Here is a 22,811-nt window from a genome sequence, read left to right as displayed (position 1 = left end):
TAAAATCAAAGGGCAAATATCATCTAGAGAAAATCTTTGCAGCAAATTTTCATGCCTATGTTGTGCTTATTATTATCAATATGCTTGCTTATACATATTGATACCAAAACATGAAGTCCACAGTAAACTAACAGAGAAGTGGATAAGACAATTCATAAAAACAGAGATACTGCTAGTATACAAGCATGTGGGAAAACATCCAATTTTGCTTGTAATCAAAGAAATGCCCTCTCAAACAATGTGTCTTATACTCATATCCTTAGAGGAACTTCAGAAACTACCCAGTATTACAGCACAGTGGTACAGCAGTCCCCACACACTGCGGGTATTCATACAAACTGGTATCACCTCTTGGCAATACATATCACGAACCATCTTAAAGTTCCATAATATCCCTTTATCCTAAGGAACTTTCAAAGAATAAAAATTAAAACTATACGAGGGACTTTCCTAGGAGTCCAGTGGTTAAAACTCCATGCTTCCAAGGCAGGGGACATAGGTTCCACCCCTGGTCAGGGGGTTAATATCCATGTACCACGTGACAAAAAAAAAAAAAAACAACTATATGAGATATTCACTGCAATGTTAGGTCTAGCAACCAAAACAAACAAATAAATAAAAGGCCATTTAAATCCAACAACAGGAAGATTATTAATGAAGGGATATAAATTATTGTTTAGAACTATAATACAGCCTACAGTTTATCAAGCACCTTCACATACACAACTCCTTTCAGTTCTCAACGATCCCAGGATATAGCAAGGAATCACTATCCGAGACTCAGAAACATTAAGTGATTTGCACAAAAATCTCACAAATTTTGTGGCTCTCAAACACCTGCTACCAAATTCCAGACTTTCTTGATGTTAAAGTAAGTGGTTGTGAATATCTGCTCTGAGCCTCAGTTTCCTCATCTAGAAAACAAGACTAATCAGAATACCTAAATAGTGGTTATGAGAATCCAATGAAACTTTTAAGTGGCTGTCAGCTCTTAAACAGGGTATGGTTCACAGTAGCAATCTGTGTTTTAAGAATAATGATCATACAAAGTTTTACCAATTCAATACACCTTCAGCAATACAAACATGTCTGCAAGTCAATGAGGACCAGAAAGAGGAAGGAATAATGAAAATGTATGCTGCATGAGTAAGGCAAGAGCAAAAGAACCTTCTCCCTTTTTGGAATTAATTTGGCTTTAGTACAGTAAGTAGAAATCTGGGGGGAAACAAAATTAGAATATGCAAAATTCTTCTAAAAGGAACTGGTTTCCCTGGGGGAGCCTCATATTAAATCTGGGATCACTGCTTCAGGGATACTTTGAAATAATAAACTCAGCATATGCGCCCCCTGGAGACATTTTATGTTGTGGGGAACCGGCCAGTGGATGGTGCTATTTCACTTGCCCAAGGGACCGAGAAGGCATTTATTGGCCTCAATATCATACTGGGCTTCCCCCAGTAGCTCAGCTGGTAAAAGAATCCACCTTCAATTCAGGAGATCCTGGTTCGATTCCTGTGTGGGGAAGTTCACCTGGAGAAGGGATAGGCTACCCACTCCAGTACTCTTGGGCTTCCCTGATGGCTCAGACGGTAAAGAATCCACCTGCAATGCAGGAGACCTGGGTTCAGCCCCTGGGATGGAAAGATCCTCTGGAGAAGGAAATGGCAACCCACTCCAGTATTCTTGCCTGGAGAATCACATGGACAGAGGAGCCTGGCAGGCTATAGTCCTTTGGCATTGCAAAGAGTCAAACATAACTGAGCGACAAAGCACAGTACAGCAATGATATTCTAGTGCTTGCTGCTCAGTCTTCCTTAAAGATTATTTCTTTTCTTTTTTCCTCCATCTTAAAACTGAGACTCAGAAGCTTCTCAAGCAAATCTCCAGGTAGTTGGTAAATAAATAGATCCAAGTCTGCTCCCAATGAACAGCAACATTCCAGGTGAGACACTCTGCAGTGAAGAAGTTCATCTGCAGAACCAAGGAAAGCATGGTTACTTCTCCCTTTGGTCATGTGACTAGAATCTACCATCTGTGTTCAGCAAAGACTTAGCAGGTGTTAGCTCCCCAGGTTTTTAAACCTACAAACTGGGAACAACTCAAACCATGGGAGATACAGGCTTCAGAGTAACAAGGGGAGAAGTTAGAGGATTCCTTGGCTTTCCCTCCCCAGAGTCAGCAAGGCCTGAAAAATCTCCACTACAAAGGCGTAGGTAGAAAGTAACTCCAGTCTCGGTGCCTGCACTGTGACAAGCTTGTGAAGGACAAGTGGGAATCGGTAGAGATGAGGCATAGAAATGAAGTTGATCCAGGCTGAAGTCTCAAGCTTGAATCATGAGCAACTGCCTACATGAGTCAGAACTTAGGCAGTTGGTATTTGAGCTCCAATAAAGGAAGTGACAAGTTCAGCAAAGGATATGAATTCAGAAGAGAAATGTCAGGGGATGACACAGAACCCAGCACGACCAGAGACTGAATCACACTGAGCTCAGACTCAGGTCCAAACACTCCCCTACTTGGGATCTCAGATTAACATTAACAGGCATCTCAAATTTAGTATGTCAGACACCAAGCTCCAAGTCTTCACCCTCACCTGCTCTGCCCACACCCTTCCTGTCTCAGGTAACAGCAATACCAACCTCCCAAGTCCTCAGCTGGAGACTCACTAAATCCTCTCTTTCATATCTCACATCCAACCCATCAGAAGATCCCAAGGGCTTTAATGTCTTTTAGACATTATCCAGGCTTCCCTGGTGGCTCGGTGGTAAAGAATCTGCCTGCCAATGCAGGAGACATGGGTTCGATCCCTGGTCTGGGAAGATCCCACGTGCCATGGAGCAACTAAGCCCAAGAGCCACACCACTGAGCCTGTGCTGTAGAGCCCATGCTCAGCAAGAAGGGAAGCCACCACCATAAGAAGCATTTGCACTGCAACTAGAGAAAGCCAATGTGAGGCAGCGAAGACCGAATGCAGCCAAAAATAAAGTAATTAAATTTTTAAAAAGACATGGCCAAATCCCTCCTCTTCTCATCACCCCTGCCCAGTTCAAACCATCATCATCTTTTGTTGGTCTTCTTGTTGCAGCCTCTTAACTGGTCTCCCCACTTCCACCTTTGCCTACCATTCACCGTCTTCTCAACACAGCAGCCAGAGGAATCCTCTTAAAATCAAAGGTGGAAGATAACCTTAAAGAACAAGACCATAAAAGAACTAATAAATTGGTTTTCATCAAAATTAACAATTCTCTTCAGAAGAGTACTACAACATGAATGAACCTTGCTAAGTGAAATAAGCCCATCACAAAAAGACAAAATACTGCATTATTCCACTGCTATGAGATACCTACAGTCGTCAGAAAATAGAATGCTGGTTGCCAGGGGCTGGAGAGGAGAGGAGAATGCAGAGTTTTTGCTTAATGGGTAGAAAGTTTTTGTTTTGCATGGCAAAACTGGTCACTCAACAATGAGAATAGTCTTAATATTAATGAACTGTACACTTAAAAATGGTAAAAATAAATAAAAATGGTTAAGATGGTAAATTTTACGTTATGTCTTTCACCATAATTTAATTCTCAAATTGCACATTTTAAATATGTGCAGTTTACTGTTACAACTCAACAAAGTTGTTTTAAAATTTTTTAATTACATTTTTAAAAACTCAGAGGTTCCCTGATAGCTCAGTTGGTAAAGAATCTGCCTGCAATGCAGGAGACCCGGGTTCAATTCCTGGGGCAGGAAGATCCACTGAAGAAAGGAAAGGCTCCCCACTCCAGTGTCCTGGCCTGGAGAATTCCAAGAACCATACAGACCATGGGGTCACAAAGAGTCAGACACAACTGAGTAGCTTGCACTTTCACATTCAAGTAGAATCACATCCCTCCTCAGCTACATACATAGGCTCCATGGGCTTCCCATCTTTTTCAGAGAAAAAGCCAAAGTTCTTGGAATGCCCTATGAGGCCCTACATGGTCTGATTCTGAAACCAGCATGCCCTCCTTGCCATTTCTCTCCCACTCACCCCACTCCAGCCTCACTGGCCTATTCGCTGTTTCTCAAACACATCAGATGGCCTCTGGGGGCATTTGCACATCCTTTCTGCTTTGCCTAGAAAGCTTATCCCCCAGGTAATTCTGTGGCTCACTTCCTTGACTCTTCCAAATCTTTACACAAATGTCACCGTCTCAAAGGGGCCGTTCCTGATGTGGGATTTAAACCTGAAATGCTTTCCCACTTTATGAGTCCCTCCCTCACCTGCTTTTTTACCTATATACCATTTATCATGGTCTAAGCTTTTGAACTGTGGTGTTGGAGAAGACTCTTGAGAGTCCCTTGGACTGCAAGGAGATGCAACCAGTCCTTCCTAAAGGAGATAGTCCTCGGTGTTTTTTGGAAGGACTGATGGTGAAGCTGAAACTCCAATACTTTGGCCACCTCATGCGAAGAGTTAACTCATTGGAAAAGACCCTGATGCTGGGAGGGATTGGGGGCAGAAGGGGATGAGAGAGGATAAGATGGCTGGATGGCATCACCAACTCAATGGACATGAGTTTGGGTAAACTCCGGGAGTTGGTGATGGACAGGGAGGCCTGGCGTGCTGTGATTCATGGGGTCTCAAAGAGTCGGACATGACTGAGCGACTGAACTGAACTGAATATACCACATTTTATTATTTGTCTGTGTTTGTAACCACTAGAATTAAACTCAGAAATACAGGAATCTTATTGTTTTGTTCATTAATTATATCCCCAGCAACAGGTACAGTGCCTGGAAGATAGGAGGTGCTTGATAAATATTTGTTGAATAAATGAATGAGTGAGTGAATGAATAAGGAAAGAACATTATGTGACCGTGACACCCAGAGGGATCCTTTATGAAGATACTCCAATCCAGTCTGTATAGTCACGTTGTCTATCAAGATTTTCCTTCAAAGTGTTCTGATACGATGCCAACAGCATTCCCTTTCTAACATTATCAGGGGAGGCTCAAGATCACATGGGCCATGAATGGCAGAGCCAGTATTTTGGGGGTGGGGTCGCTTCCCTCAGCATATGGGATCTTAGTTCCCTGACCAGAGATCAAACCTGTGACCCCTGCGTTGGAAGCACAGAGTCTTAACCACTGGACCATCAGAGAAATCCCAGAGCCAGCATTTAAACCAAGAATTTGTCATCAGCTACCAAGTCTCACCATGCCACCCTGAGCACCTAAATTTTTTTCAACTTTCATATCCTTTCATTTCATTCATAATGGCATTGCTGACAGATCCTAGTTCAGCAGTTAACCTTAGTGCCATAAATTTCTATTTGTCACCTCCAAAACTCAATATTTTAGAAGGCTACCCTTCTGGTTTTTAAATGGAAATTGATGACACCATATGCAGGAGCACAGGAGCCCCACACTCGCCATCTACCTGGAAGCAAAAATAGAAAAGGCAGAAGTACTTAGAGCTGCAAGCCCTCCCCACTGGAGAGCTTATCCCCCATCACCGGCCCAGGTACTCTGCACACTTGGGAGGTCTGGGGTTTGGTTTAGCAGCCAGGATGTACAAAGAGGTGCAGCTGGAGCCACCCATGCGAAGATGGCATCTTCCCCTCACCGCTCAAGGTGGCCTGACACCTCTGAGCATCCAGAAAAGAACACAAACAAACAGGTTTCTATGAGGGCTATAACCCAATTGACAAAGGCGAGCTCTCTCAGCCTGGAAATGTCCCTGCTCTGAACCAGTTGCCTTGCCAACAAGCCACATGTTTCCACTCTGCAGAATCCAATTTCTGAGCAATGTGACAGTGACAGGTCCAGAGACATGACACACAATTCCAAGGTGCCTTTGAACACCTGCTGAATAGCTAAGAACAATGTGTGTCCCCAGATGTACTTAGAAACACGGGAAGTGTGCTGGGCAAAGGCAGGTCACATCCAGCTTATGCAACATACCCTTCCCATCCCAGAATTTTACAAACTGCAGATGACATGTAGCCACGCCCTTTATCACCATCATCATTATAATCTTTGTGAATACTTGCATTTACAAGTATTTGTAATACTCGTATTACACTCTGGGACTCACTTTTTAAATGTATTGAGTTATTTAATGGTCACAACAACACAATGAGGTAGGTACTATTAGTATTCCATTTCAGATGAGAAAATGCAGACATAGAAAAGGTAAGTAATCTACCCTAATTTACATAGTGTGAGAAAGGGAAAGCCAGGATTTGAACCCAGACAGTCTGCCTCCAGAATCCATCTCCTTAAACATTTGGCTGTACTATCAATCTCCAATATTGCCTAAATGGTGATGCTAATTGTTCTAGCTATCATTACTACACAACAAACACCCCAAACTTCACAAAGTAAAACATCCATTTTATTATGTGAGTCAGGAATTTGCATAGGAAATTGCAGGGGGTGGGGCAGTGGGGCAGTTGGGAGCATGGGTATGGACAGCGTGTCTCCATCCACAAAGTCTCTCTGGGCATCAGCTAAAGAGATCTGAAGCTAAGAGTGATCAACAGCTGGGGATCAGTATCATCTGAAGGCATCTTCACGTCTGACAGGTAATGCTTGAGATCCTCTGGGACCTCAGATGAGTCTCTCAGCACCTACATGCGGCCTTTCCATGCAGCCTGGGCTTCCTATCAGCATGATGGCTAGGAGAGAAAGTAGAGCTGTCTGCTTTTTAAGACCAAGACCCCAAAACTAGCACCATTTCAATTCCACCATACTCTATTGGACAGGAAGTCACAAAGTCCATGTTGAAGGGGAGGGGACACAGACCCCAGCCCTCAAAGAATCATGGAGTGTTTTGTTTTTTTTTAACTATCAGTGAGATCATTAGTCCAACCTGTTCAAGTTCAGGCTGAAGAGTTGAAGGTCAGAGAAGTTAGGTGATGTGTCCAAGACCACATAACCTATAAGTGCGAGTGGCAGACAGGACCCTAGGGCCTTGTGCCTTATCTCCTACTCTAGGCCACTGCTTCTCATCTGGCTGCACCTTGGAGTCACCTGGGGTACTTTTAGAAATGCTCATGCCTAGGTCTCAACTACAAAGCTCCTAATTTGTTTGAAGTACAACTTATTTGGAAGGTATGCTGCTGCTGCTGCTGCTAAGTCGCTTCAGTTGTGTCCAACTCTGTGCGACCCCATAGATGGCAACCCACCAGGCTCTGCTGTCCCAGGGATTCTCCAGGCAAGAACACTGGAGTGGGTTGCCATTGCCTTCTCCAATGCATGAAAGTGAAAAGTGAAAGTGAAGTCTCTCAGTCGTGTCCAACTCTTAGTGACCCCATGGACTGCAGCCTACCAGGCTCCTCTGCCCATGGGATTTTCCAGGCAAGAGTACTGGAGTGGGGTGCCATTGCCTTTTCCGATGGAAATGTGTAAAAAGCTCCCCAAGGATCTGTAATGTGCAGCAGTGTGAGAGTCACACTCTGTACACCCAAGATGGTTCTGTGCAGGTGACAAGGGCCACTGTTTCATCATGGCTCAGCATTCGCAGAGGTCCTAGCCTGCCACAGGGACAAGCCCTCCTAAGAGCAGATTTCTGACACCTTCACCTGGATCACAGGCTTCATCCTGAACCATTCTCATTTTTGAGATGCTTCTCCTTGGCCCCTTCCCTTGCTCACCTCCCAGATGCCCCTCAGAAACCAGCCTTCTTTAACACTCAACTTTTCAACATGAGTCAAGTCCACCTCTTGGCTGTGCTGTGCTTAGTCCTTCAGTCACGTCCAACTCTTTGCGACAACCTGGACAGCAGGCCACCAGGCTCCTCAGTCCATGGGGATTCTCCAGGCAAGAATACTGGAGTGGGTTGCCATGGCCTCCTCCACGGGATCTTCCCAGCCCAGGGATCGAACCCAAGTCTCCCGTATTGCAGGTGGATTTTTTACCACTGAGCCACCAGGGAAGCCCACCTCTTGGCTATGATCTGTCAACTCTAGGAATTCAGTTCTACCTTTGGGACCCAATAGTCGTGACCCAAAGGCCAGGTTCTCCTGCTCAATCCACCCTGCCCCCTGGATGACCACAAAGCCCATATTTGGAGCCCCTTCCAGCTTCAAACATGCCTTCCTTCCTCCTATTGAGCCATATAGCACTGCAGTAAAAGTGCTGCCTAAATCATCCTTTAAAAGGTTGATTCTGTCAAACCACTGGTCAATTTGCTGGGAAACAAAAACTATCAGCTTGAATATTTCACTGAAATAATTGGCCAGTTGCATCATATGTCATGCATTATAACAAACTGGCCAGAAGCATTGGCCTAAACAAATATTTTCAGTGTTTCTTTTCAGACTTAGATTCTCATGAGGCTGAATTTTAAAAGAACACACCAGTGGAGAAAGAGCCTTTCTGATACTGCAATTCTTCTGGATTTACTGATTTATACTAGGTCAGGACACAATCTCTACAGTTTTATCATGTGTACATATCTCCTGAGAATAATTTCATAAAATATATTTACTCTTCACTTTACACAAAGATGAACCTGCTAAACTTCCCAGGCAATTCTTTTTTGTAAATTGAACCATATTGTAAATGTTCCAAAGAAGAGGCATTTAAAGGAACTCTTTATCAAGGATCATTATACCACTATCTCTAATTTTGTGTTTGCTTGAAATTTTCCATAAGAAGATTAAAAAGGAAGGGAGAGAGAGAGAGGAAGGGAAAAAGGGAGTTAGAGAGGGAGGGAGGAGGGCTGGTCAACCTCTGGGGATTCTCTGCGGAAGCAAACAAATTTCTGTGCAAGATAATGCAAATAACACCCTCTCTGCCCAAAGAAACAAACCAAAAAAAAACCCTGTATTTATTACTTCTGTGTGTAGGTAAATGTGTGTCTTCAAGTTTTATATATCAACATATATAAGACATACATATGACTGATATATATAGTATATATCATGTATGTTTTATAAATTCAAATTTCTCTAGTCTAAAACCTAAAATAATTATATATATATATATATATATTTTTTTTTTTTTTTTTTCCCTAGCTGTTCTGGGGCTTTGTCACTGCCCTCAGGGCTTTCTCTTGCTGCGGCATGCATGGAACTACTCTCTGGTTGCGCTGTACAAGCTTCTCATTTCTGTGGCTTCCCCTGGTGCAGAGCACAGGCTCTAGAGCACGGGCTCAGCAGTTGCAGTGCACAGGCTTAGTTGCTCCATGGCATGTGGGCTCTTCCCTGACCAGAGATCGAACCTGTGTCTCTTGCATTGGCAAGCAAATTCTTAACCAGTGGACCACCAGAGGAGTCCTAAAATAATTATTCATTTCAAGTATTCATTTCCATCAGTCTCCTTTTTTCTCTCACTCTATTTAGGTCTCATTACTGGGCAAGTGAGAGACTCACAACCATTCTGGCTTACAAGAGTTCTATCTGCTTTATATATGCGTATAGGGTTAGACCAGAGAAGGCAATGGCACCCCACTCCAGTACTCTTGCCTGGAAAATCCCATGGACAAAAGAGCCTGGTAGGCTGCAGTCCATGGGGTCTTGAAGAGTCCGACACGACTGAGCGACTTCACTTTCACTTTTCACTTTCATGCATTGGAGAAGGCAATGGCAACCCACTCCAGTGTTCTTGCCTGGAGAATCCCAGGGACGGGGGAGCCTGGTGGGCTGCCGTCTATGGGGTCGCACATAGTCGGACACGACTGAAGTGACTTAGCATAGCATAGCATAGGGTTAGACGGTAAAGAATCTGCCTGCAATGCAGGAGACCCAGGTTCGATCCCTGGGTCAGGAAGAGCCCCTGGAAAAGGGAATGACTACCCGCTCCAGTATTCTTGCCTGGGGAATTCCATGGACAGAGGAGCCTGGCGAGCTACAGTCCATGGGATCACAAAAAGTCAGATTAGACTGAGTGACTAAGACTTTCAGCTTTTTTTCATACACTGTAAGACAAGTCACTCTTTAGTGGACAGAGTGACATTCCATGCAGCCTGCAATCACTTCTCCCACCTGCCCTTTCATCTGCCTGAGTTGTTCCTCTCTAAATTCCTAGTCCCACTCCAGTCCATGACACAGAGTTCATCAAGTCTTCCTCGATGCCCCATTCACTGACACGAACTCTGAAAAGCACTGGTTTGCAGATCAAAGTGCTTACGAGGCACTCAGCCACATGGATTCTAAGGGATTTGATGGACAACAGGGAGAAGCCATTAGAAGCTCAAAGATGGTTTGGTGAATACAGCCCCAGAAGGAGGAGCATGCGCAGTGTCAGAAACTAGGGCAAGACGGAGCCTCGGGAAGCCACAGAGAACAATCTTAAGGGCCCAGGTAACATCTCACCCCTGCAGTTATATTTTTATTTCTTTCTTTCTCTCTGCTGCACGTAGCCTGGCAGAGACTTAAAAGCCCCGTCATCAAACTTCAACTGCAGACGACATGATTCCCCAAGTCCTCATCTTGGTTCCTGTGACAGGAATTCTTTCCATCAAGAGCGTGAACCAAAGGCGATGCTAAATCTTTGGCCCCTAAACATATTTTCCTCAGAATACACTTCAAAGGGAATCCAGGGCTCTTTCGCTGCTTGCACACCATTCAAAGGAGACACTGCTGGTTTTCCAAATAGCGTGTGAACTTGCCACAGTCCTTAGTCTTTTTCTTCACATTTCTCCTTTCCACCAAATATTATCATGACTGGTATCATCACATCCTTCCTCCCATTCTTCAATATCAAAATAAGGAAACTTTAAAAAAAAAAAAAAAAAAGAAATCAGACAACAAGGACTTCCCTGGTTGGTCCAGTGGCTAAGTCTCCATGCTCCCAATGCAGGGCCCTGGGTTCAATCCCTGGTCAGGGAGCTAGATCCTGCATGCTGCAATTAAAGATCCCACATGCCGCACAAAGACTGAAGATCCCATGTCTGCAACTAAGACCTGGTGCAGCCAAATAAATATTTTAATTAGTCAACAAACTCTCATAAAATAATTTCTAGCAAAATCTTTCTAGCAGGAAAAGATATAACTATAAACGTTGAAGTTATAAGCTACGGATGACCATTTTTATATACAAATACATAACAATTTATTCCGTGAAGGGTAGATATACACCACTGGCTTGGTTAAAGGCCAAAGTTTAAGCTGATAAAAAATTATATGAGGGGTTGACTAATATCTGAGTTAAGAAAAATTATAGAAAATACCAACTGAGATAGTTTTCTTTAAAATGAAAACAAAGTGGAAATTCTCAGTTCTGTCTTTCTCTTTATTTACTACTCTCTCAAGAGGATGCTTTTGAATTAATGCCTCCCATCAGCCTGTGGCAAATTGTTTTGTCTAAAAATTGCCTTGACAATAATGCTTATCTCTCACACACTTCTTACAGTAGGACTTCAATGCTCCTCTCACTGAGATGTGGGGGTCTGTGGTTTCTCCTCTTGAATCTGGGAGGACTTGTGACTATGAAATAAATAATGTATTACAACTTCCAAGTCTAGGTCAAAAGACATAGCTCTCTTAACATGCTAATTTTTTTAAAGATTTTTTTTATGTGGACCACTTTAAAAGTCTTTATTAAATTTGTTACAGTAATGCCTGTGATTTATGCTTTGGTTTTTTGGCCAAAAAGGATCTTAGCTCCTTGACCAGGGATCAAACCACCACCTCCTACAACGGAAGGCAAAGTTTTAACCACTGGACCGCCAGGTGAGTCCCAATAATCTAACTCTTGAAACTGAGTCCCCATGCTGGGGGGAAGCCCAGGCCACATGCAGAGGTCACATGTGGGTGTTCCAGGACACAGACATGTCATGAAGGAGCCTTTGAGATGACTACAGCCCCAGCTGAGTCCACAGGGAAGACCCTGAGCAAAAACCACCTACCTGAGCCCAGCCAACCTCCAGCAGTATGAGAGATGATAATAAAATAATCCTTGTCTTTTAAGTCACTAAGTTTTCAGGTAGTTTATCGTGTAGCAGTAGAAAACTGTAACATATCTTATAAAACATCAGCCATAACACAACTGAATAGTATGCACACAATGACAGTATTTGGAGAAGGCGATGGCACCCCACTCCAGTACTCTTGCCTGGAAAATCCCATGGACAGAGGAGCCTGGTAGGCTGCAGTCCATGGGGTCTCAAAGAGTCCGACACGACTGAGCGACTTCACTTTCACTTTTCACTTTCATGCATTGGAGAAGGCAATGGCAACCCACTCCAGTGTTCTTGCCTGGAGAATCCCAGGGATGGGGGAGCCTGGTGGGCTGCCGTCTATGGGGTCGCACAGAGTCGGACATGACTGAAGCGACTTAGCAGCGCAATGACAGTATTAGAAGAAAATTTAGTTTTATCAAGACCAGTTGTCCATTCAATAATGAGACTTTTCAAATAAGACCCTGGTCCTTGGTAGTACAAACCACATATGCATCTTCTGTTTTTATCTTGAAGAGTTATAACAAGTATAATAATTAAGAGTTTAGACCCCAAAGCCAGACAGACCTGGATTGAAGTCCCAACTTTGCTACTTTTTAGCTGTGTGAATGTGGTCAACTCACTCCACATTCACTCCAAGTCACTTCTCTGTTTTCTCATGTGTAAAATGGGTTAAAAATAGTACTTATGTAGTCATTATAAGTGTCAAATGAGATGGCGTGTGCTAAGCATGGTACCCAGCACAGAATAAGTGTCCAACAAATGTGAGGGCCCATTATTGTGATGGTTGATGGAGACATTATTATCATCAAGGTACTTTTCAAAAGCAGCCTGTAAATACACTTCACATCATATACCTGCCATAATCCTGAGAATGAGGACTTCTTATTTTTCATAATTGAAGAAGTCCGTTCCGAAAGGTCACTTGATTTGCCCAAGATCACACAGCTCGGGGACTGTCTCCCAGTTCACTTCTCCCTTTCACCACAGCAATCCCTCTGCCAGGCTGGTGTCTTTCCAGCCTATGACTAAGCACTTTCAATGGTGGAGAACTCACTACCCACTGAGGCAGCCCTAATAATCCACCTTCCAACAGCTGTAGCATGTTTATCCTATTGAGCTGGAATCTATCTGCATGCATATCCATCCATTGGTCTAACTCTGCCCTGAAGGGCTACCAGGATCAAATCTGCTCTTTCACATAACAGCCCTTGAATTTCCAAAGATTCAATATTGTAACTCCCACCAAATTCTCTTTCTCCAGCCCAACATCCTCAGGTTCTTTAGCCATTCCTCCTCCAGCACATGATGACAAATCCCCTTCCCACCAGGGCCTCCTTCTCTGCCTCAGGCCTGACAAGAGGCATATACTATTGATGATGGAGAAGCTTTCATCCTGCCCCTCGAGGCTTGTAATACATTTATGCTTTCTCAGGATGACACATACTCTAGGAGTGCTAAGAATTGCTGTCAATCTCTCTGGCATCGTGAAGGATTCTGGCATTTCACCATATAATCTTTTTTTTTTTTCCTCCTAAGGGGCTGCCTGCTTGAGAAAACTGTCATATTCTTCAGCCAAGAGGAGCCAAAGTGTTCTGAGGCAGATAAGCACACCTCTGCCATGGGGTTTCTTCCAAACACTTTTCTGATACATCAGTTTGTGGTAAAAGATCTACAGTAACCTGCAGTCATAGATACTCACCTCATCCCAGCTCCCAAGGCCTCAACAGCCTTAGAGAGAAGGAAAGCATCTTTGTCAGGATAGGCTAGGTTATGCTACAGTAACAAAGAGCCCTAAAATCTCTGTGGCTTAAGCAATAAAAATCTATTTTTACTCAGGCAAAGTTCACTGTGGATCTGGTAACACCCCAAAGCAGTTTCCTTTTAAGCAGTGACTCATGGATCCAGAAGGTTTGCATTTTATAGCTGCACATCTGGAAGACATGGCTTTCAGGACACTGTGATAAGGGAACAGCCAGCTCGTAATTGCTTCAACCTAAAACCAGCAAGGGAGGAGCCCACTCATTGGAAAAGACTCTGATGCTGGGAAAGATTGAAGGCAAAAGGAGAAGGGGATGGCAGAGGATAGGATGGTTAGATAGCCTCACCAACTCAAGGGACATGAATTAGAGCAAACTCTGGGAGATAGTGGAGGTCAGAGGACCCTGGGGTGCTGCAGTGCATGGAGTCTCAAAGAGTTAAGACATAGCTTAGCTACTGATCAGCCAGAACCAGCATAGATCACTTCTGCTTATAGCCCATGGGCCAGAACTAGTCGCATGGCTCAACCCAACTGCAAGGGAACTGGGAAATGTGGGTGGGCACATGGATGTTCAAGGAGCAGTTAAGTATCCTGCCACACTGTCTTAGTGGTCCTGTGACCCTGAAACATCTCCCCCACACCAGGGTGAATCATCGTACACCGAGCTTTCCCACATCCCTCCCTGATGACTCACAGGCTCCTCGGCAGCCATGGTGTTTGATGGCTGCTGTCACCAGTGTCTCCCTCTGAGCCACTGCATGCTGATTTTAATTGGCAGCTACAGACAACTCCCTCTCATCTCTCTCTGCTGCCACTGAATTCCTTGAGGCCCTCATCAATTCTTCTCTGAACCCATCATCATAGGGCTGTTAACTGCTTTCCATTCCTCCTCTGCCAAACCACTCTCCATTATCTTTTTTAAAATTCTAATCTGAGTATACCTTTATTCTGCTTCAAATCTTATCATAGCCACTGTGCCAACAGGATATATCCAATTTCCCAAGAACTGAATGAAAACAAACTTGCATAGACTGGTCCCAAGGACTCTTTCAGCCTCAGCACCCAGTGTCTCACTCCTGTGTTCCCTATGTTCAAGCCACCCCAAACTCACGCCCACTCTCCTAGGTGCCACAGCATGGTCCAAATGCCCCTTCCAATCTGAAGCAGCTGAAGAAGTTCTATGTGTTAGTCACTCAGTTGTGTCCAACTCTTTGCAATCCCATGGACTGTAGCCTGTCATGGAATTCTCCAGGCAAGAACACTGGAGTGAGTAGCCTTTCCCTTCTCCAAAGGATCTTCCTGACCCAGGGATGGAACTCAGGTCTCCTGCATTGGAGGCACATTCTTTACTGTCTGAGTCAGCAGAGCTAAAGTGCTATGGACCCTACAATACCCAGCTCAAGTAGCCCACCCTCTACGCAACATCTCCAGTTCTTCCCAGCAGAGCCAGCTACTCCCTACCCTGAGTTCCAGATATCCTGTTAATGTGCCTCAATTATACTTCTCCATTGGTATGTTCCTCTCTTCTACCTGGTAGATTTCTTATTGGCAGTAGCCATGCCTTGTTCATCCCTGTATATCCAGAGGATAGAATGTTTCCTGGCCCAGGGTATGCATCAGCCAATGCTGAGTAAGCTCATGCTACAAATTGCTGCATTCTATCTAATACTGCTGAGAAAGAAGTTATCCCTTCATATACTGCTATATTTTTATTCCAAAATAGGAAATGGAGAAAATAACAATTTTCTAGCTGACTGCCTGGGTTAGAGGTTTGAAAGGAGAGCATTAAACTCCCAGGAATTCCAGCCTCCTCAAGACCAGAAGCTCCAGGGGTACCACTTTGACTTTCTGGATTGTTCTAAAGTGGCCTCTGTACTTCATTTGGGAAATCCTATAAGGATGGGCTGAGAATGAATAGCTGTTTGATTAGTCCCATATTGAGCTATTTCAATGCATTCCCCCATGCCCTGAATGAAAGGAAAGCAGGTATGAAAGCCCATGTTATTCCAAGGAGGGCAGGGAAAGACTTAAAAACTCTCCAGAAAGCCTTCAGCACTGTAACTAAACGTTAATGTTTAAAGATATACCAATATTTCAGGAAGCCATTGGTAGTGCCACACTAAAACTCATTCTAGTTTTGAAGAGAAATATTTGACTTGGAGGGATGGACCCCATGCTGGCTCCAAGATAAACTTTCCTAGTTCTCTCAGGCCAATTTTAATGCTAAGAGCAGCTCCATCAGAGTAAAAGTTCATTTTTGAGAGCCAAGCTGTGAATTATGCTACAGGCTGAGCTGAGCAGTTGGTCTTTTGCTGATGATGGCAGAAGCCTGAATATGATACAGAAGTAGAGGGGGGAGCCAGGGACATCCGAGGGGGATTATCACAGAAGGTCAGACTAATTAAATCGAGAGAAGTCACCAGAGAGCCAGAGCTCCCACACACGCCATCTTCAAATGCTCAGACACATGCAGGGTTTGATAAGAAAGAAAGAGTTGAATTGCCACTTTCATCGGCCTAGAAGGACAACAGTCAAACAAATAAAACTGTTTAGTGTTGGTTTAAGCCCAGGTGGGGAGGGAAGAATTGAAAGTGCTGCCAATTCCTAATTATGCAGCTGAATCACAAACAGTAAGTGGAAAGAGACAAAGTACAACTGTCTCTCTGGTTAGCCATTTAATGTGTGTTTGTTGAGCACCTACTATGTGCCAGGCAGAGCGCTGGGTGAGAGGGACAAAACAAATATGAACTGTTCCTTGTCCCCTCAAGGAACTCACAAATAGACATTTATGTAACATTATTACGTAGTGTGATCAATGTTCCAACAGAGTCATCTAAAGACTGCACGGAGCACTCTAGGGCAGTCCCCAATCCCTGGGCCATGGACTGGTACGGTCCGTGGCCCATTAGGAACCAGGCTTCACAGCAGAAGGTGAGTGGTGGGTGAGCCAGTGAAGCTTCATCGGTATTTACATTACGGCCTGAGCTGATCAGATCAGCAGCGGCATTAGATTCTCTTAGGAGCGCAAACACAACTGTGAACAACGCAAGTGAGGGATCCAGTTTGCACACTCCTTATGAGAATCTAATGCCTAATGACCTAAGGTAGAGCTGAAGCAGTGATGCTAGCTCTGGGGAGGAGCTGCAAATATAGATTATCATTAGCACACTAAATGTAACGCGCTTGAATCATCCTGAAACCATTTCCCGCCCTCCCCATCAGGTCCATGGGAAAATTATCACCCACGAAACTGGCCCCAGGTGCCAAAAAGATTGGGGACTGCAGCTCTAGGGGGTGTCTGCCCAAGTGGCGTCAGGGCTGGTACCTTAAATGGGGCAATACATCAGCAAGTCCTTAAAACTAAGAATTCTCCAGGTGGTGAGTGGAAGAAAGGCAAGCAAGGCAGAGGACACAGCACGTGCAAAGGTCAGGAGGCTTGAAACTGGACATTTTCAGTGGCTTGGAAGTGCAGAGCAGGTGCGTGGAGTGCAGGCATGGAGCACAGACTCCATGACAAGGAATGCTGGAGGCAAGGTTGATATGGCAGTGTGGCATCAGACACTGAAAGACCTTGAATGCCATGCAAAGGCATTTAGAATTCATCCTGTAGGCAACAGGGAGCCACTGAAGATTTTTAAAGGTAACATGATCCAAAATGTATAAGAGATTCCTTGGCCACAGAGGGAAGCTGGGAGAGACATCTGGCAGAGGACCTCTTTCCAAAGGTGTTAACAACAATGCCCCCAGTGATGTGTGCCTCCTCCTTCCTGCTCATCCTCACAGGGAGGATGCTGCTGAGAAACAATTCCTAAGAACCTACTGGATGTGGCTAGGACTGTGCTTTCACTGAAGGGGATCTGGGTAGACTCTGATAGGGAACTAATATCTTGCAAGCTGTGCAGTCCAGCCAAAAAAAAAGACATAAAGATTAATTAATTTAATTAACCCATAGCAACAGGATAGAATGGTGGTTGCCAGGGGCTGAGGGGTGGGTAAAATGGGGAGATGTTTGTCACAGGGTATAAACTTGATAACAGATACAAGTTTGGGGTGCTAATGTACTGCATGCATGTCTATAGTTACAATACTGTATTACATACTTGAAAGTTGCTAAGGGAGTAAATCTTAAATGTTCTCAACACAAAGAAGAAATGATAGTTATATGAGATGACAGAGTTGTTAACCGACCCTATTGTGGTAAATGTTTTATAGCACATAAATGTATCAAGCCACCACACTGTACACCTTAAATTCACACAATATTAAATGTCAATTATATCTCAATCAATCTTCGGTGGGGAGTGCAAGAGGTTTCATAAATAGAAAGACAATTCATTGACTCTCTCTGTGCAGATGAATGTGCTAAACTCATAAAACATGACTTCAAAGCTCAAAAGATTCCTAAAGCTTTTGGTCTGTGTTGTGCTAGAACCTAAGTTTAAAATTCAGATGGATGTTTCACCTCTTCCCAGTCATAGTGACAAGGGAGGGGGAATGGCACTCCACAGCGAACATACTGACCCTTCCTAAGTTCACAGCTGTTGGTAAAGTTACAGAACCCTAAGATGTCAGTTATTAAAGCGCTCTTTTGGATTATCTAGTCCAGGGCTCACCGATTGGTTTCACTGCATGTATAGGCATCATCTGAGAAGAGTGACTGCCTGGGGTGCTGGGGAGAAATGACGCTATAACTGAGCCCAAAGGAGGGGAAAAAAGGCTGTGATCAAACTTCTTACATCTGCTGTGGACTCTGGAAGAAGAAAGGCAGCATGCCTCGGAGACCCAGGCATACTCCCTTGTTGTAATCAGGGAAACCAAGGCAGCAAAGTACTGGTCTTCTCCTTTGGACAGAAAGAAGATAAAACCAGCCAATCCTAAAGGAAATCAATCCTGAATACTCACTGGAAGGACTGATGCTGAAGCTCCAAAACTTTAGCCTCCTGATGTGAAGAGCCGACTCATTGGAAAAGACTGTGATGCTGGGAAAGATTGAAGGCAGCCGGAGAAGGGGATGAAAGAAGATGAGATGGTTCAGTGACATCACTGACTCAATGGACATGAGATTGAGCAACCTCTGGGAGATAGTGATAAACAGGGAAGCCTGGCGTGCTGCAGTCCATGGGTTCGCAAAGTCAGATACGACCGAGCGACTGAACCAGGCAGCAAGGTAATTCGTCCAGTATATCCAGCTCACCAAGGTCCGACCCTGCCCTCCTGCCTTCAGTCTTGTATCCTGTTCTTCCCACCGTCTTCAACACATCAACCTCATTCTCTTCCTAGTTCTTGTTTTCTCATCAATTCACAAACTGAACCCCGTGTGATGCCTGCTAGCAATTCCCCCTTCCTGGTCCTTCCCTTCCAGGACTTTCTTTCTCCTTCTATAACAAGCTGGAAATTCAGAGTCCATAGCGTTCTACCTGCTCCATGGGGCCCCATAGGGAGTTCTGATTCTAGAACTTCCTGTCTGCCCTACTTGAGCCATTCTTGGCTGGCAGGTTTTTGAGGTGACACATCTCATCTCCTTAACTTGAGCCCCTGTCCCTTTACCTAGATTGTCACTTACTACACTTCACTAGTGTTTGAGTTGTAGCTGCTCCTGTGTTTCTAACCCATATGGTCCTTTAGAGAAGGGGCTGGGCTTTGTGTTCTATATGGTGCATAATACAGGGCACAAGATAAATATACACAGAATGAGAGGCTGCAAGTCTCATGTTACTCTTTGGTACTTCAGAACTTCAGGACCAAAGTATGTGTTTTTAAATCTGACCAAGGGACTTCTCTTGGCTCTCACCCCTGCCTGGGGGCCTCTGCATGTACCCTCTGCCTGGACCCCTATGAACCCCACCCCTGGTATCCCCTGCTTCTCTCTCCATGATATCTCATCCCCCACCCCCGGGGAGAGGCAGGAGACTCCTTCAGCCTCACTGTGTCAGTCCCTCCTCTGTCTTCCCATGGAGCCTTCTTTGTGCTTCTGTTATACAACCTGCCCTGTTGCACTGTGATTTCTTCTCTCTCTCTTTCCCACTCAACCAAGAGCTCCATGGGAGCCACAGCCACGTCTCATTCATGGAATAGATGCTCAGTATGTGTTTGGTTCAGTCAGTCTTCCAGCAATTTAGAAAAGCCCCACCTCCTCACAGCTGCCCACCTTCCCTCCTACACACAATTCCAGACTTTCACACATCTAGAGCCTCCCCAGAGCTTGCTTTGTGTGGAGCTAAGCACGTAGTAGGTATTCAATAAAAACTCTAAGGCTGATATGCATGTATCTCCTCCCTCCAAAATGAGGACGTAACAGCACTTCTTAGCTGAAATCAAGAGACCCAGCTGGGGCCGAGTAAACCAGGAATGAGCTGCCAAAAACAGCTAAGCACACTCGTCTGTGCAGCTGGCAGGCCAAGAACCGCTCACTCCAGCTCTGCCTCATAGAGCAGGAGCAGCTTTGCCAGGACCTCCTCCCCCACCCCAGGAGCTGTTCCTCTTGCCCTCCGTGGAGATCCCAAATAAGGCAGCCCAAAGCCAAGCTAGAGGAAGATAAAGGAGGAGCTCAAAGAAGGGGCTCGTTCCAGCTGCGTGGTGCTGTGTGTTTTTAAAGGAGAGAAAACAGAATTAGAAGAATGCCTTTTCTCTTTCAGAGACAACCACAAGCAAAATTACCCAGGCTTTCCCACCTTTAGACGATTTTTTTTTCCCCCTAACAGGACTTAGAACATAGGGAAGAAGGTGGGTCTTGTCTCATGGGCTTAGAGCAACTACATCTGATAAACAGGAGTGTCATCAGGGCTTCCTGGGCAGGCTGGGGAGGAAGGAAGGAAGGAGGGAGGGAGGGAAGGAATGAAAGAAGAAAGGGAGGGAGGGAAGGAAGGAAAGAGGGAGGGCAGAAGGAAGGAAGGAGAGGGAGGGAGGGAAGGAGGAAGCCAGGGAGGACACATGCAATCGGCAGCTACCACAGGCCAGGCGCTGTGCCAAGGGCTTTGCACGTGTCCTCTCCCTGAACCATGAAGACAGCCCTCTGAGGTTGGTATTATTCCTGTTTTAAAGCAGAGGGCACTGAGGCTTAGGCAAGCGCTGTGAGGTGCCCAAGGGTAAAGGGCCAGCAAGTGATGGGGCTGAAATATAAGCCAATGTGTCTGACTGTGATTCTAACACGCTCTCTGCAGCACTGACCCATCTCTCCCTTCCTTTGGGCTTTTCCCAAATCTCCAACAGGTTCAAGCTTTGCTTGACATCCAGTCACTCTCCCCACTTTCCACTTGATGGAGCAGGTCTACACCCACTGTGGCTTCTCAACATCAGGGGAACTGACTCAACACCCGATGCGTGCACGTGTTTTTCACAAGGTCAGAGCTAAAGATCCATGGTGGGTGGGGATTAAGGGCAGAACCGTCTCCACATGCCCAAGGCAAGTGGAACTGAAGCCACCCCTTATTTGAGCATCTATGTGAAGTTTCACTCTGTGCTGACAGGCTTCCTTCGGGCCCCTACCTAGTGCTCTCCACCCCAACCCCCCGTTCTCCCCTCTATCACAACACACTTGCAGTTTCTCCTCTTCCCTTTGACAGTCTGGAATTACTGTCACCCACATGCATCCTTGTCCAGGGTCTATCTGCCCATCAGAAGGTGAAGTTCAGCCGTGACAAAGGCAGAGCAGCCGTGACAAAAGCAAGAGTTCTGAGTCAGACCAGCACCTCACCTTGGCTCAGTCCACAGGCCAAACCTGTCTACCTGGTGTGTCTTCCCACCACTCAATTCACTTGGCCTGAAAGAGATGCATGTAATGTATTACCTAGCACGAAGCTGGTCTCCAGCTGGGTATACAGTCTCAACTCTGCTGGCTTCTATCTCTAAGAGATTTCTCCAGAAGCATCTGCTTAGATCTCTTCTAGATCCTCGAAGAGGCACTGAAAAATAAGACAAGGGGTCCTCACCAAGGATGCCTGTCCTCCAGCTGCCCATACCTTCCTTCAGGTTGATGCAAACACTGCCTCATGTTCCCATGAACTGGTTCTTTGCCAGGCATAAGTATTTGGTTAAAAATTGAGAGCAGTTACTGGGATGCCTGTTAAAAGCAGGGCCTTGAGCTTTTGATTCTGACCTTCAAACCTTTCTTTCTTATTGGAGAAATGAAAGAAATAGAGCCATCTCTGCACTTGTTTCTTGTGGACAAGCCATCAACCCTGGTAACTCAGAGCTCATTCATACAAGTAATGGCTGGCCGGTCCAACATTATTTTAAAAACTCTTGCAATGGTGATTTCTGAGAGACCAATCATTCAGTCGCTCACCTATACCAAGGGGCAATGTCACACAGCAATAGGTTGCCACCCATCCCCAGTCCTTCAGGCAACTTGCAATTTGTGAGCTTAGCTATCAACCTGGAGCTCCAAAATCTGTGTGTGGATAGGGTTAAACAGTTCCACCCAGTGCAGAAATCAGATCAGGCTGATGGCCACTGCTCCTGTCCTGTATCTCCAGGATGCTCTTTAAGATGAATGTCTTAAAATACCACTCAGAAAAATCTTACCCAGTCTGACCTTGTGCAAAGACCAAAAGCTGATCTGGGGAGAAAGTATCTCCATGACAAGGTCTCTCCAGCCCCAGACCATATGCCTACCTTCTGCTGCTCCATTTCCACACTTGTTTCTCTCCAAGCAGGGAAGCTGGGAGGTACAATCTCTGTACAAGATAATCTCTGGCATTGTCACACTTGAGAAGCTGAAGAAGCTGTGAAGTCACCATCACCCATTCCAAAATCCTAAACCTAAGAGAAGCCAACGACGAAATTCTTGTGACATTGCAAAACAGATCAATGGTGGTGAAAATGCGTGACACATACAGGTGCCATGGGACCTACCTCATTGATAAGTGTACTGTGAATTGTGTTCAGCTCAAGGCTTCCTCCCACAGTGGAAGCACCTCCTCTTCTCAGAGGCTCCATGACCCCATCCCATTCATAAACCAGAGCCTGAGCTTATGAATGAATCACACACAGAGCTGAGAAGTCTCACAGAGAGGACTCCTGACCCTCTGCCCTCACTCCATCCCCCCTACAATCTAATTCATCAAATCTGGTTACTGGTTTCAAGTCTAACTTTAAGTTAATTTTGGATATACTACTTCTCACTCCAAAGTAGAAAAGAGCTGGAGTGCTTCCTAGTTAGAGGAAATAATC

General features: G+C 45.0%; 2 long non-coding RNA genes across 3 annotated transcripts; one reads left to right on the top strand and one right to left on the bottom strand.

Moving 5' to 3' along the window:
- Positions 1 to 1,141: 1,141 nt before the first annotated feature.
- Positions 1,142 to 22,336, bottom strand: LOC133238577 (uncharacterized). Of its 2 annotated transcripts, none has more exons than XR_009733569.1 (3): positions 22,254 to 22,336; positions 21,427 to 21,541; positions 1,142 to 1,971 (listed from the first exon to the last, which is right to left on the bottom strand). It is a non-coding gene; the product is annotated as an uncharacterized LOC133238577 (long non-coding RNA). The 2 variants fall into 2 exon arrangements; XR_009733568.1 differs by lacking the exon at positions 1,142 to 1,971 and adding an exon at positions 18,403 to 18,619.
- Positions 19,869 to 22,374, top strand: LOC133238578 (uncharacterized). Its single transcript, XR_009733570.1, has 3 exons — positions 19,869 to 20,363; positions 20,850 to 20,980; positions 22,295 to 22,374. It is a non-coding gene; the product is annotated as an uncharacterized LOC133238578 (long non-coding RNA).
- Positions 22,375 to 22,811: the final 437 nt, after the last annotated feature.

This window comes from Bos javanicus, chromosome 25, assembly GCF_032452875.1.
Source record: "Bos javanicus breed banteng chromosome 25, ARS-OSU_banteng_1.0, whole genome shotgun sequence".
NCBI lineage: Eukaryota > Metazoa > Chordata > Mammalia > Artiodactyla > Bovidae > Bos > Bos javanicus.
The sequence above is the reverse complement of the archived record's forward strand: the minus strand, read 5'-3'. Positions and strand labels throughout refer to the sequence as shown.